Source organism: Pelobates fuscus, chromosome 8 (assembly GCF_036172605.1).
Source record: "Pelobates fuscus isolate aPelFus1 chromosome 8, aPelFus1.pri, whole genome shotgun sequence".
NCBI lineage: Eukaryota > Metazoa > Chordata > Amphibia > Anura > Pelobatidae > Pelobates > Pelobates fuscus.
Window position 1 is genome coordinate 68,456,636 of NC_086324.1, and position 13,778 is coordinate 68,470,413.

Below are 13,778 nucleotides of genomic sequence, written 5' to 3' on the forward strand. Positions count from 1 at the left end.
CATGTATTCTAATGTGGGAAGTGTCAAACATGGACTAGTGCTGTGCAAAACGATCACATGCATTCTTGTGCAATTTCTTTGCACAACTGGTGCCTTTAACCCCTACCAGTCCCTAGTTAATGCAATGCCTAATATATGATTATCCCAACACAGGCAAGCAGACAGAAAACATTAACTTGGTGAGGAGGTCCAATGCCAAAAGTGAGCACTGGTCAAGATGCAGGTCTGTATTTGGATTGCATATCCCTTAGCACAGAGATAACACTTTATGAGCTTTCGCTTGCCCTTAAACTAACTTGCCCGGCTCTGATGGCTACATGTCAAAATATTACAAAATGTATTCAGACTTATTAGTCCCTCATCTTCTCTGCATGCTACATGCCTTACAAGATGGTAGTTCACTCCACCCTACCTATTTCCAAGCCCATATAGTAATGCTCCCCAAGAGGGGATGGCTCCTTTCTTGTGCCCCAACTACATACCGATCTCCCTGCTGAATGTCGATCTCAAATTATTTGCTAAAATATTAGCGCTGCACCTGCAGCCTCAATTGCCTGGCCTGGTACATGTGGGCTAGGTGGGATGGGTCAGAGGCAGGGAGACCCACAACAATACTACCAAAGTATTCAACCTGATATACACTGCCACTAGAAGTTGGGATCACTCTTATTTTGACAGATCTGGAGAAGACATTTGACAGGGTACATTGGTCTTTTTTAAAGTCCTACAGAAGATTTGACTAGGCCCTAATGTGCTACCATGGATTTCTTCCTTATACTCAAAATCCATTGCAAAAGTATGCATCAACAGCGTTTTATTTCAGCCCTTCCATATATATACATATATATATATATATATATATATATTTTTTATTTTTTTTTTAACTGTACCAGACAGGGCTCCCTGCCCCCTGTCCTATTTGTTTTAAGTTTAGAGCCCTTTTTTAACCCCTTAAGGACCAAACTTCTGGAATAAAAGGGAATCATGACATGTCACACGTCATGTGTCCTTAAGGGGTTAATGCAATAAGTAACCCAAATATTGTGGGACTGGGAGGGGAACTGGGAGGTAGCCAGTTGATGGCATAAGCAGATGTTCTATTCTTCTCCATTTCAGAACCTACAAAATTCCTCCCTTCCATAATGGAGGAATTTGATACATTTAGTTCCATTTCAAACCTTAAAATTAACTTCACAAAATCAGAGTTTCTCAAACTCACCTGTAATTATACCTTAGTTTACACTCTGAAAAACGTCCTTTAACCTTTGATGGTGTATTGGATCTATAAAATATCTAGGCACTATGATCCCTGCTGATTATTCACATTACTTTTTTCTCCGCTCCTAGTCTCTCCAGCATATCACCTGGTTTGGCAGTATTGGGGTCCTGATGAATGAATATTATTCTAAGCTTTTAATACTAACTTCAAACACTACTAATCACCATTTCACACTTTTTTTCCCAGACAAATTGGGATTGGGAATTGGATTGCAGGAATAACAAAGTAATTCTGATTTCTAAATAGAATAATCCAACACTGCATAAAAAAAACAAAAACCTTGAGATCACACTTCTGTTTTTTTCCTAGAGATAGTTTTCTACATTTCTACCTTACTTGCAGAGTGATAAATATGTAATACAGGGGGACGGGGCCTGACCGCTGAACCGAGCGGACGCAGGCAGCAACAGCTCCGGAGCAAACAGACAAAAAAAAAAAAAAAATCGCAGAATCTGCCAAAATCGATACCCAATCCGGGCCCTTAAACGCTGCTACCGAGCCGGGGACATCGAGACCTACACGTCGACACCTCAAACGCGGATACCCTGCTCGGCACCAACATGCAGCCTACGCACGTGGGAGGCATGGGAGAGATGGCCGCTCTCCCACCGCTTCCATACCCGACTGACATGCTGCTGAGCCCACGTTCCCCCCCCCTATGGACCGGCGGGGGTTATCCCGGTCCACATTCCACAGGGCCACAGGACCCTAACAGCCTCTGCGACTACCTGCATCCCTCACTCAGCTACCAGGATGGCGGCTGCAGACCAGGCCTCTAGGCCTACACCCACCCAACCTCTACTGGCGCTATAGGCAAGCGGGACCCCCCAAGAGGACCGCATAGCAGCAGCCTTCGACCATTTTTGGGCACAGCTGTGGGCCGCACTGGCTCGGACCCATGCGACTACAACGGTCTCTCCATTACCCACCACCTCGCCTGCACACAAACCGGCTCCCATACACACAACTATGCCACAGACCGGTGCGAAACAGCAGAGGAGAATGAGGGCTATGCCCAGACTCGAGGGCCGCAGACCACGCATTCAACACCGCCAGCTTGGGTCCCGACATACCATGAGACCCCCCACACACTGCCAACCGCTATCCAAGCCGAGGCAATGCACTCGGAGAGCCTACGCTCGGCCCGCGGCCAGCGGAGCTGGGAGGGTGACTCAACGCATCGGCCACCCAAGGAGCTGCACAGCCGCTACTGATACCCAGAAGGTCTTCACACCTGCATCAGGAGTACAAAGAATGACACTAGCCTACAGATCTACGTTGGGAGCGAAGAGGCCGACGTGCCGCCAAGCCCAGACCCTCTCCACTCGAGGTACTCACAGAAGACTGGGGGGCGGTGGTAGAGCCCCACCGGCTCACTTGACCGATGACACCATGGTTCCATGGGACTCTTTGGACAGCACATCGCTCCCGCCAACTATGGGAGTTGGCTGACTTTCGCTGCTGTAAGGCGGGTGGGCCTACTGCCACGCCACCACGTCTATAGATGATAGACTTACCACTGCATGCTGAACGAGGTGCACCGCACCTGCCTACTCGTGTGAATTTACTTAGGTTTTACGTTAATCCTTAAGCACTTGCTTTTCTTTTATATTCTTCCATTTAAATTTGCTTGATTTCTTCAATACTAATCCACAGTACAAAGAGTACACATTCATATCGCCTACTTTGTCATTAGGATTGTACAGTATACATCTCACCCTATTACTAGTATTTGTTATGCATTATTATTCTCTATAGCTTATTGTGACTAGTCAGGCTAGTAAGACTTATTTACATTTCGTAACTCCCGTCACTGCTATCACGCTGCCCGGCTATAACAGATACACGTGTTTTAGGGAGATGGCTCAACGACGGTTAGCCTATTTTATTCTATTTTATTCTACAAACGTTAAATGCGCATCACTTATTTGCTCAATTCCCTCTGGATGCAAACATTTCTTCTGGCCACACACTAGCTAGCCTCACTGATGTATGGCAGCCAGTATGTAAAGTTTTGATACGTTTGTTGTGCAAGAATATTTTATACTCTATTTTTGCTCCTTTGAAAAAACAGTGCATGACTTCAGTTATCTTGCAATATACAAGGTTGATGTTTATGTAAAATGCAAATCAATGCTTTATTGACGATTACGCACCAGGAAACCAAAGTATTTTCAGTTAAATTTAGATCTTAGCCACACATGACAATGACAAAGCTTGACTCCAATAGAGCGCATGTAACCAATCTATGCTATTACCCGTTTATGTATCACGCATGCAATGTTCAATTATTATTCCTATGGGGGCGGGGCCGGGCCGCCGAGCTGAGCGGTCGCAGGACAGCTCGGCTCCTGCAAACAGAGTCCCAAACGGCTTACAAACTGAGACTTTTCGCGAGAAATACTGGTGACTTACTGCGACCCTCGATGTAATCGGGCTGCCTGAGCCGGGGAGAGGCTTGCTCCCGAAGTTCTAGTCCCTCGGAGGATGGGGCCTGCTACAACTGGCGGGACCCATGCTGGCGGTGAGTGAAGCGGACGGCCGCCGCAACGCTATCCTGCCCGACGGGGCCCGACACGCGTTGACAGCCTGCCGGCCCGGTCCTGTTCCCCCCCCCCCACTGGACCGGGGGGGTGATCCCGGTCCAAGCTAAGCTAAGCTAAACCAAGCCAGATCAAACGGCCCTCCGAGACGCCACCGACATGCAGCCTGAGACCCGCGCGCAAGATGGCGGAGACCATGTGCGCAGAACATGTAACCTGGAACACAGGTCTGCCGGCAGCCATCGCTTACCCGGGCACACGGGGTTACACCAAGCTAAGACTCACACGCCCAACACTTGGCATATGCTTGACGCCAACTACCTCACCTGTGGACACCGCTGCCGAGAGGCCCGCACACCCTTCTTCTGGGCCTGGCACTCACGGGGAGGAATCCCCCCCCCACAACCTGCCATACACCCAGGGAGATGCCTGGGTCCCGGCAGAACCCTGGGCCCACGGACTTGTTGATGGGTCCAATGGCAAAAGGCGCGAGCGCCTACACAGGCCTCAGGCCAAAGACAAGCGGCCCTCGGACGCAGAGGAGCCACTGCAGGGAATAGGCGACCGCCATAGGAACAGGGGCCCTGACCATGCCTATAACTTAATCCGTCTTCGCTCAGAAACACCAGCGATTATCCGCCTGTACCAGCTGATCAGTACCTACATACTCATAAGACCACCATATCAGACCCGCTCCTATATCCCTCTCGAAAGCGCAGACCCAGACGGCCACTGAGCCGGGGGCAAGAGGCCGCAAGCCTGCACACCACCCCGGGACAAGGGAGTCACTCTCATTAACACCCGCTCTGCGGAGAGGTACAGAAGCCGGCCACTGACACGCACCGCAAGCACACCTGTAGACTTGCACCGAAACCCTGCATGCCGAGAACCACCATGGGTTGAAGGGGACTGGCTTATGGACTCACGACACCTTTCCTTTTATTTTATTTGACCCTTCACCATAAGGACTCTCTTCGGTCCACGCACTGGTCAGTCAAATTGCCGGTATTGTAAGGGACACTGCTTGGAAGCTTGATACCACCCATATCTCATTCCTTACTGTATGGTACTTTATTTTATTTTTTATGTACAGGTCTTTAACTTAAATGCGACTTCACCGTTTTAATTTTACTCTGTCTCCAGCTGCCTGGCGAGCGCGGCCCCTACTTGGTGGTTGCTCGGAGGGCATAATACCAGATATTTGTATACTGTCACTTCTAGTAGCCGAACAAGCATGATTGGATAAACATACGATTATAAGCTACTGCCATGTTATATTTGTAAAACATAAGATATGACTCCTCTGACTTGTACCTGCCTTACCTTATTTGATGTTTCGTTTATGGCATTTCATACTGTTATTTTAACTAACACAACCTTATTGTTTTAATCATTAGCTATGTGCTCCAGTTTTGCATAACCTACTGTCACCCTCTAACTACCTATCGGGATGGGCACTACTGCTAACCGTAACACGCTTTTGTTAACACTAAAAATAAAAAATGAAGCATCCCCTACCAGGAAATGTAAGATATTGTTTGCTTTGTGATATCTCTGCGACTTGTATCGGCCGTCGTGGCGATATAAGCATGATTGTTATTCTAAGCACTACAAAAATAAAGAATTCTAAAAAAAAAAAAAAAAAAATATGTAATACAGCTTAGTGTAGATCTCATTTGTGTATTCACCTCTGTTGGTGTGTATTTCTGCAATTTCTACCTCTGCACTTTGTAGATTGTTGCCCTGTACTTTTTAACCTCTAACTGCTATTTGATGGCCTTACTTGGCCAGGGGGTGGAAGGGATGGGTGACTACAAAAATACAATTAAAAATAAATTTAAAAAAAAGGTTAAAGGTTTATACATATTGTGTGCACCCGGGGTAATTTACCATGTATAGTAATTACAAAACAAAACAAAACAAAAAAAACTTCTTTAAAAAAATGATAATGTAAATTTTATCTCCCCTGATAACTATATATATATATATATAGGTAGTAATTTGTTTTCCCATCTTCCAAAAATACATAATAAAGTAAACAAAGACTATCAGGGCAAACATCTCACTCTCCTGTGACTCCCTTGCTGCATCTCTCCCCGTGGCCGACACGGTCCCTCCTCGGCACACGCCAGATTCTCATGTTCACCACTGTGGGGGGAGAGCTGGCATTCTGACCCTGTGCTGCATCTCTTCTTATCTCACCGTGGCCCACGGTTACTCCACAATTCCAGGATGTCACAGGTGTGCGCAGCAATCTCTTAAAGGGGCAGGGGACCTAATGGACAGACATCATTTAACCAATGGAGTGAGAGAGAGGTAAATCTCTCTCCCATGAAACCTAATCCCAACATGTCTCCAGTGCTCAGTTATACTGTGCTTAATGAACCTCACATGGAGCTCACAGAATTGGCTTAAATGCTACATACCCTGACCAGATAGGCGTCTACTCTTACTCAAGCCGTGCAAGAGTTACAGACGCAGGCCACTACCTCGGCCTCTAGAAATTCGTAAGCTTCTCCTGCTGCTCATCTGGTGCCCCTGCCAGAACACCATGGTGTTGCACTAGAACCCAAAGTATCACTATCTGAACATATTACAGGGGATCGATCCAAGTATCATTCCTTTATCATGTCTTGTGAACCATTATTCAATTTGAAATCCAGAACCTATTACTGCGATGCGGTTAAGGTTTGTACAGTTATTACCCTTCGTTCCAAACTTCCACAAGAATGGGTCTGTGATCTCCTACGTATTAATGATCCGAGTGTCCAAACTTGGAGTGCTTTTGTGGAAGCCATGTCTGCTACATACGATGACCCCAACAGACAAGACACTGCGCAAACTGCTATCAGAGCACTATACCAAGGCTAATGGCCAATTGAAGAGCAAATCATAGAATTCAAGCTATATGCCACTGATACACGCTGGAACGAAGTGGGTCTCATCAACCAATTTTGATTAAGGTTGTCAGTCACTAAAGGATGACTTCACCCTTTTTGGTATACTCAATACCCTAGAAGAATTAATGCAACAAGTGATTCAGTTAGACCGGTGCCTTGGATAACAATGACAAGAAAGAACAGTGACTTGTACTTCTGCATCCAGAGCCACCCCTTCTGGTTATACCCCTATGACCTTCAAGTTGGCCTAGTTCAGGGAAGGCTACCTCTTGCTGAATTTCAAAGAAAACAGGAGAGAATTTGTGTCTCTGTTGTGGAAGCTCTAATCATACAGTGAAAACCTGCCATGAGAAATCAAAAAATACCAGGGGAAAGAGGCTCTCTCTTTCCTTGCAGTGGAATGAAAACAGCTACAAGTGTCAAGCACTTCTTGCACATTCCTTATATGTACACAATAAAACCTCTCCATTGCAAATACAGCTTGTAGATGGGTCCTTTTTACAATCAGGTCCACTCACCAACCAACAGCTTTTTAGTAGAAATAGGAAAACACACAGATTTTGTCTTTCAATCTGGTCCCCTCTCTTATTTCCAGTCATCTTGGGAATCCCTTTGTTATAAGTACATGATGCAATGATTACATGGTCCACTGTTTTTTTTGTTTTGGTTTTTTTTTTTATGCTTTCTTCACCCGATGAGATAGATAACATAAAAATGGCTTCATACAAGTAAATATGAAAAAAGTCCAAGAAGTAATCCTTCCTGAAGCATACCATGAATACCAAGATGTGTTTGATAAAAAAAAAAGGGGGTAGAGATTTTACCTCCCCGCAGAATATATGATTTAGGGATGTGCATGGGAAAAATATTCGGTTTGGTATTCCAAAATTCGGGACTTCAGTTCAATTCGGCACTTCGGGTAAGTGTAGGGTTAGGTTAGGGGTGGGGTTGGTTTAGGATTAGGGCTAAGGGTAGGGTTAGGGGCATGGGCGTCCGTAAGGGGGGACAAGTCCCCCCTGGATTTTTCAGCTTGTTCTACTATTTTTCGTGTGAGATTGAAAATACAGTGCAATACCGGCGCCAGCCAGTAGGTGGCGCTGTGAATGGAGAGAGACAGGGATAGGAAGCTACATCTTATCCCTGCTTCTCTCCTGACTGAATCCACAGAGGAGCAGCACAGAGTGCAGCCAGCGGCCTATAGATCAGGGATGTGAGACATGGGGGGGCGAGATAGCCTATATATCAGGGACGTGAGACATGGGGGGGCAGCCAATAGATCAGGGAAGTGAGACATGGGGGGGCAGCCTATAGATCAGGGAAGTGAGACATGGGGGGCAGCATATAGATCAGGGAAGTGAGACATGGGGGGGCAGCATATAGATCAGGGAAGTGAGGTGAGAGGAGACAGCCTATAGATCAGGTAAGTGAGGGATGGGGGGGGGGGCAGCCTACAGGAAGGGTCAGCAAGGAACAGGAAGGTAAAGTAAGAGAAGGAGCAGAAAGGAGAACGAACAGAAATGAACAGGAAGGGACATCAAGGAGTACAAAAGATAAAGTAGGAGAAGGAGTACAAAGGAACATAAATGAGCAGGAAGGGTCAGCCAGGAGAATGAAGGGTCAGCAAGGAGCTGGAAGGTAAAGCAGCACAAAGGTAAAGTAGAAGGAGCAGAAAGGGTCAGCAAGGACCTCGAAAGGGCAGCAAGGAGCAGGGAGGGACAGAAGGAGCACAAAGGTAAAGTAGGAGAAGGAACAAAAATGAGCAGGAAGGGACATCAAGGAGCAGAAAGGGTCAGCAATGATCTGTAAGGGGCAGAAGGAGCACAAACGTAAAGTAGGAGAAGGAGCAGAAATTAGCAGGAATGGTCTGCAAGGAGAATGAAAGGTCTGCAAAGAGCAGAAAGGGACAGAAGGAGCACAAAGGTAAATTAGCAGAATTAATCAGAATGTGCACAAAGGTAAAGCAGGAGAAGGAGCAGAAAGGGCCAGCAAGGATCACAAAGGTAAAGTAGGAGAAGGAGCAGAAAGGGTCTGCAAGGAGCAGAAAGGGATCAGAAAGAGAAAGGAGCAAAAGGGTGAAAAATAAGCAGAAAGTAGCAGAAAGGTAAAGGAGCAGAAGCAGCCAAAGAGGAGAGAAGACAGTGTCAGAAGAAAAAGAAGGCGTGTCAAATGAAGGAGAAGTAAAGGAGATTGGAGCAGGAAGGACAAGTGAACTGAACCCTCCACTTTATTCTGGACACCACATCATAAGGCTTTGGTACCTGGGCCTGGCAGGGAAACTTTGGACCTACTCATCTCCCAAGGTAAAAAAAAAAAATATCAGTGTTAATGTGTTCACTTTTAGTGTCAGGAAGCAGAGTGCCGCTGGGTAGGGGTGTCGCTGAATGGCTAGAGTGGTCAGCTGGCACTCTATGCCAATCAGTAGCTCCCCATTCATAAAAAAGTAAAACATTTTTATGAACTGGGAACTAGCGATTGGCTTAGAGCGTCAACTGACCACTCTAGCCAATCTGCAGCACCCATGCCTGATGTCAATATGCACTTCCTGACACTCCGTTTTAGAAGCCGAATACCAACGAGCGACCTGGAGCTGGAGGAAGCCTTTGGAGTTAAACTATTTGAGAGTGGTTTAACCCCTTAAAGGAAAGAGAGCACCCAGGGGCTTCCTGGAATCATAGCATTTTTATTTAGATGAAGTTGTTATGGTGACCAGAATGTTCCTTTAATTTGCTTAAAGGAACACTATAGTGTCAAGAATGCAAACATGTATTCCTGACACCATAGTTGTGAAATCGCTATTCACCCTGGCTTTATGTGATAATGACTATGCCCCTTATCTTTCATGACACTGTCAAAAAGGGACCAAGCATGGATGTCATTACAATTATGCCCCCCCCCCCCGGAAAAATTCCTGCGGACGCCCATGGTTAGGGGTAGTGTAGTGTTAGGGGTACGGTTGGTTTAGAAATAGGGTTAGTTTAGGAGTAGGGTTAGGGATAGGAATTGGGTTAGGCTTACCCTACCCTAACCCTACTCAAACCCTCTCCTGTTTTTCCACTTTTCAGAAATCCGAAGCTCTTCGGCACCTCCGAAATTCGGCACTTCGGCCGAATGTTTGTTGGAAAAAAGTATGGCAGTTTACGTCCCTGTGTTGGCTATAGAGAACTCAATCACATAACCATCAAGAATAACTACCTGCTTCCTCTTATTATTCCTGAACTTGTTGTAGGTCTTTAATCTGCACGAATATATATCAAACTGGATCTAAGAGGTACTTACAATTTGAGTCCGTGAGCGTTTCTCTCTATGGTCACTACGAATATCTCTTCATGCCCTAAGCTCTGTAATGCTTTTACCTCCTTTTAACTTTCTCAACGATATATTCCATGAACTCCTTGACTCATACATGGTCATTTATTTGGATGATATATGAAATTCCTCTCCAGACCTACATACTCACCTCCTCCATGCAGGGCTTCCATCAGAAATGTTGGTGCCCCAGACAGATCCAGGTCTGGGCCCCTGTGGCCTGCCCCCATATCCACCCACAGGGCCAATCCTGCGTCCGCCCACAAGGGTGAAGTACGCGTGCATACTGAATGTGGTGTGTGTGTAGTGCATGTGGTGTGTGTCATAGTGGATGCAGATTGTACGTTTGTGTAATGTATATAGTGTTTGTGTGTATTAGATGCAGATTGTGTTTTTGTGTAGTGGATGTAGTGTAAGTATAGTGACTGCAGTGTGTGTATTGTCAGTATAGGGATTGCAGAGTGGGTATAGTGAATGTAGAGTCTGTATAGTGACAGCAGAGTGTGTATTTGTGTAGTGAATGCATAGTGTGTGTGTGTATAGGCATGTAGTCTGCGTAGTGACTGCAGTGTGTGTTTGTGTAAGGATGTAGTGTGTGTGTGTATAGTAACTAGAGTGTGCATAGTGAATGTAGTGTGTGTATTGTCTGTGTGTAGTGAATGCAGAGTGTGTGTGTCTGTGTGTTACGGCTACATGGGAATAAATATTTTTTGTGTATTGTGTGACGCATGGAGCGTTGCCATGGTAACCCGTAGCAATGCTCTGACAGCCGCGGCTCGCGATAGTTACAGACAGAGAGCTGCTGGCCAGTGAAGACCGAATGTGCTAGGACCCCTCTGCCGTGAACTGGTTGCTGGGGGCCAGCAGTGCACAAACATATAGTGTTAATCGCTACATATAAGTGCACTATGGGAATGTGGGGCCTGGGATTCCCAGAGCAGTCCGGGCCCCTCAGGACTGCTGGGCCCATAACAACCATCATGGTTGTCATGCCCTGATGGCGGCCCTGCCTCCATGTAATAGAAGTGCCGACACGTTTATGAAAATACACATTTCTCTATTTGAAACCGAATGTGTAGAATTTTTGGGTTTCATCATCAAACCAGGCAAAGTGGAGGTGGATCCCTAAGAAGTGGCCACTATTCTTACATGGCCCATACCCCAGAACAAGAAACAAATCCAACGATTCCTGGGATTTGCTCATTTTTATCGGAATTCTATCTGTAACTTCTCTTAAGTCATACAACCTCTCACTCACCTCACAAAGAAAGAGGAGAGATGGAACTGGTTCACAAAGGCAGAAGAAGCATTTGACAATCTTAAACTTCTATTCACTACTTCACCTACTTTTATTTGCCAGATTTAGATAAACCTTATTTTCTGGAAGTTGATGCATCCGACTGAGCTACGGGAGCAGTATTAACACAAAGAGACATCTCAGACTGTTACACTCCATAGCCTTCTACTCTTACAAATTGACTGACGCATAATCCAATTACGATGTAGGGGATAAGAATTATTGGTCATTAAAAAGGCAACCAAAGAATGGGAGCATCTACAGAAGGAGATAAATTCCCCATAACTATGTATACCGACCATAAAAACCTTAAATATGTCTGAACCGCCAAACGTTTCAATCCCCGTCAGCAAGGTGGGCATTTTTCTTATGTGTTTCATTTCATGTCACCTACCGTCCTGGAAAAATCAAAAGGCAGATGCTCTCTAAAATATACACTACTGACAATCAAAAATCCACATAATATTAAACCATCCTACAGAACCATTATTTTGTCAGTCTCATATCTTATAAGAGATCTAGAATACTGTAACTCCCAACAGACTTCCCACCTCATCTAAAGGTTATTCTTTGTCACATGGAAGAAACAACTCGTCTGAAGGTATTCTACCACTTTTATGATTCTTCCTTGGCTGATCATGGGGGACAAAGAAAAACACTTCAAAGTATTTATCGACAATTCTGGTGGCCCTCTCTTCAACAAAGATTATGTTGGTTCATGTACCACTTGTGCTCATGCAAAAGGTTATACATCCAAAACAGCTGGCTTACTACAACACTTACCTGTGTCCTCCAGACCCTGGAGCCAAATTACGACTGCTACTGCACCCATCTGCTATCTGATTAGAAAGACCCTCCACAGCAGAGTAAGCTTACAACTCCAAGCAACAGGATTCCACTCACAGTTCTCTTTTCATATTAAACTCTTGATTTCAGCCAAATACTCTTCCAGGAAGTCCTACATTTACACCAGTTCCAGATGTCACTACACATTTTCAACAGCTGACACACGGTTTTCCACAAACCCAACAGACTTTGCAATAAAGTCAACAATCATACAAAAAGTTGTTTGGTTATCCATGAAACATATTGTCCTGTCCAACCAAGACAAATCTTCGCATTTCCAAGCTGGTTTTGCCTGTTGTAGTATGATTATATCTGCCACACCAGTATCGTATTCATCCTTCCTTCCATGTTTCACTAATTAAACCTGCCAAAGAAAACACTTTTCCCTACCCCAAACGTACCACCATATGAAGTTCAAGAAATTATGGATTCCAAAAGATGAAGTGGGACTTTGTAATATTGCATGCTTTGGAACGTTTATGGTCCTGAGGAGAGATCCTAGGAAGAATGTTCATGCTCCATATCTTCTTAAAGCCTTTCCGTGGGGGAATGGGGGGTGGAGGAGAGCTGGCATCCTGACCCTGTGCTGCAGCAGTACAGCTCTTTGTATCTCCCTGTGGCGACTACACAAATCCAGTATGTCACGGGCCAGCGCATAAGCACTGCCGATCCCTGCTGTGCTGTGTGTGAAAACAGAAGGGGAGGACCTCGAATTGAATAATATCTTAAGTAAGTTTATTACATAATAAAGGCCTACTAATGGAGGTTATCTCCAAAACAGAATATGACTATCTAGCTGTGATGCACCCAAGGATACCTGTATACTATTTTTTGCCAAAAATCCATAAGCATGAGACTAGGCCACCAGGGAGACCTATTATCTCCGGGATAGGCTCGGTGTCAGCCCCCTTGTCGGAATATATCGATCTGTGTTTACAGCCTTTGGTTAAGAAAACTAAGGCCTATTTGCGAGACACTAGTCAGATTCTGCAAATACTGGAGGGGGTTGAGTGGAAGGATGGGGACATCCTCGTAACTGCGGATGTGTCCTCACTTTACTCAATTATTCCACACGAAAAGGGTATAGAGGCCGTTGAATTTTTCTTGGCCTCATCCAACTTATCTCCGGACCACCAAGCTTTTATTTTGGATGGTATCCACCTTATCCTGACTAACAATTATTTTCATTTTTTGGATTCATTTTATCTACAGATCCTCGGGACGGCGATGGGGACTAGGTTCGCACCCAGCTATGCGAACCTATTTATGTCCTATTGGGAGGAATCCTTTATATATGGGAACCATGGCTGGGTGCAGAGCCTGGTCACCTATCGCCGTTACATTGACGATCTGTTTTGGATCTGGAGAGGCACTACGGAAGATCTGATTACTTTTTTGGCCTACCTTAATTCGAACTCCTGGGGAATCCAGCTCACCATGGACCATAGTGATAGCCAGGTGAATTTTTTGGACTTACGTATTTTTATTTCTCAACATCAAATACACACAGAGACCTTCTTCAAGAAGGTAGACGTTAATAGTTTTATTTTTTACGACAGCTGTCACTATGGCCCCTGGTTGAATAATATTCCCAAGGGGCAGATGCT

General features: G+C 45.3%; 1 protein-coding gene across 2 annotated transcripts in view; it reads right to left on the reverse strand.

Annotated features, from left to right (window-relative positions):
* The window catches only part of LRRFIP1 (LRR binding FLII interacting protein 1), a 153,910-nt gene that overhangs the window by 12,210 nt on the left and 127,922 nt on the right, over positions 1–13,778 (reverse strand). The gene's annotated exons all lie outside the window — the stretch shown is intronic.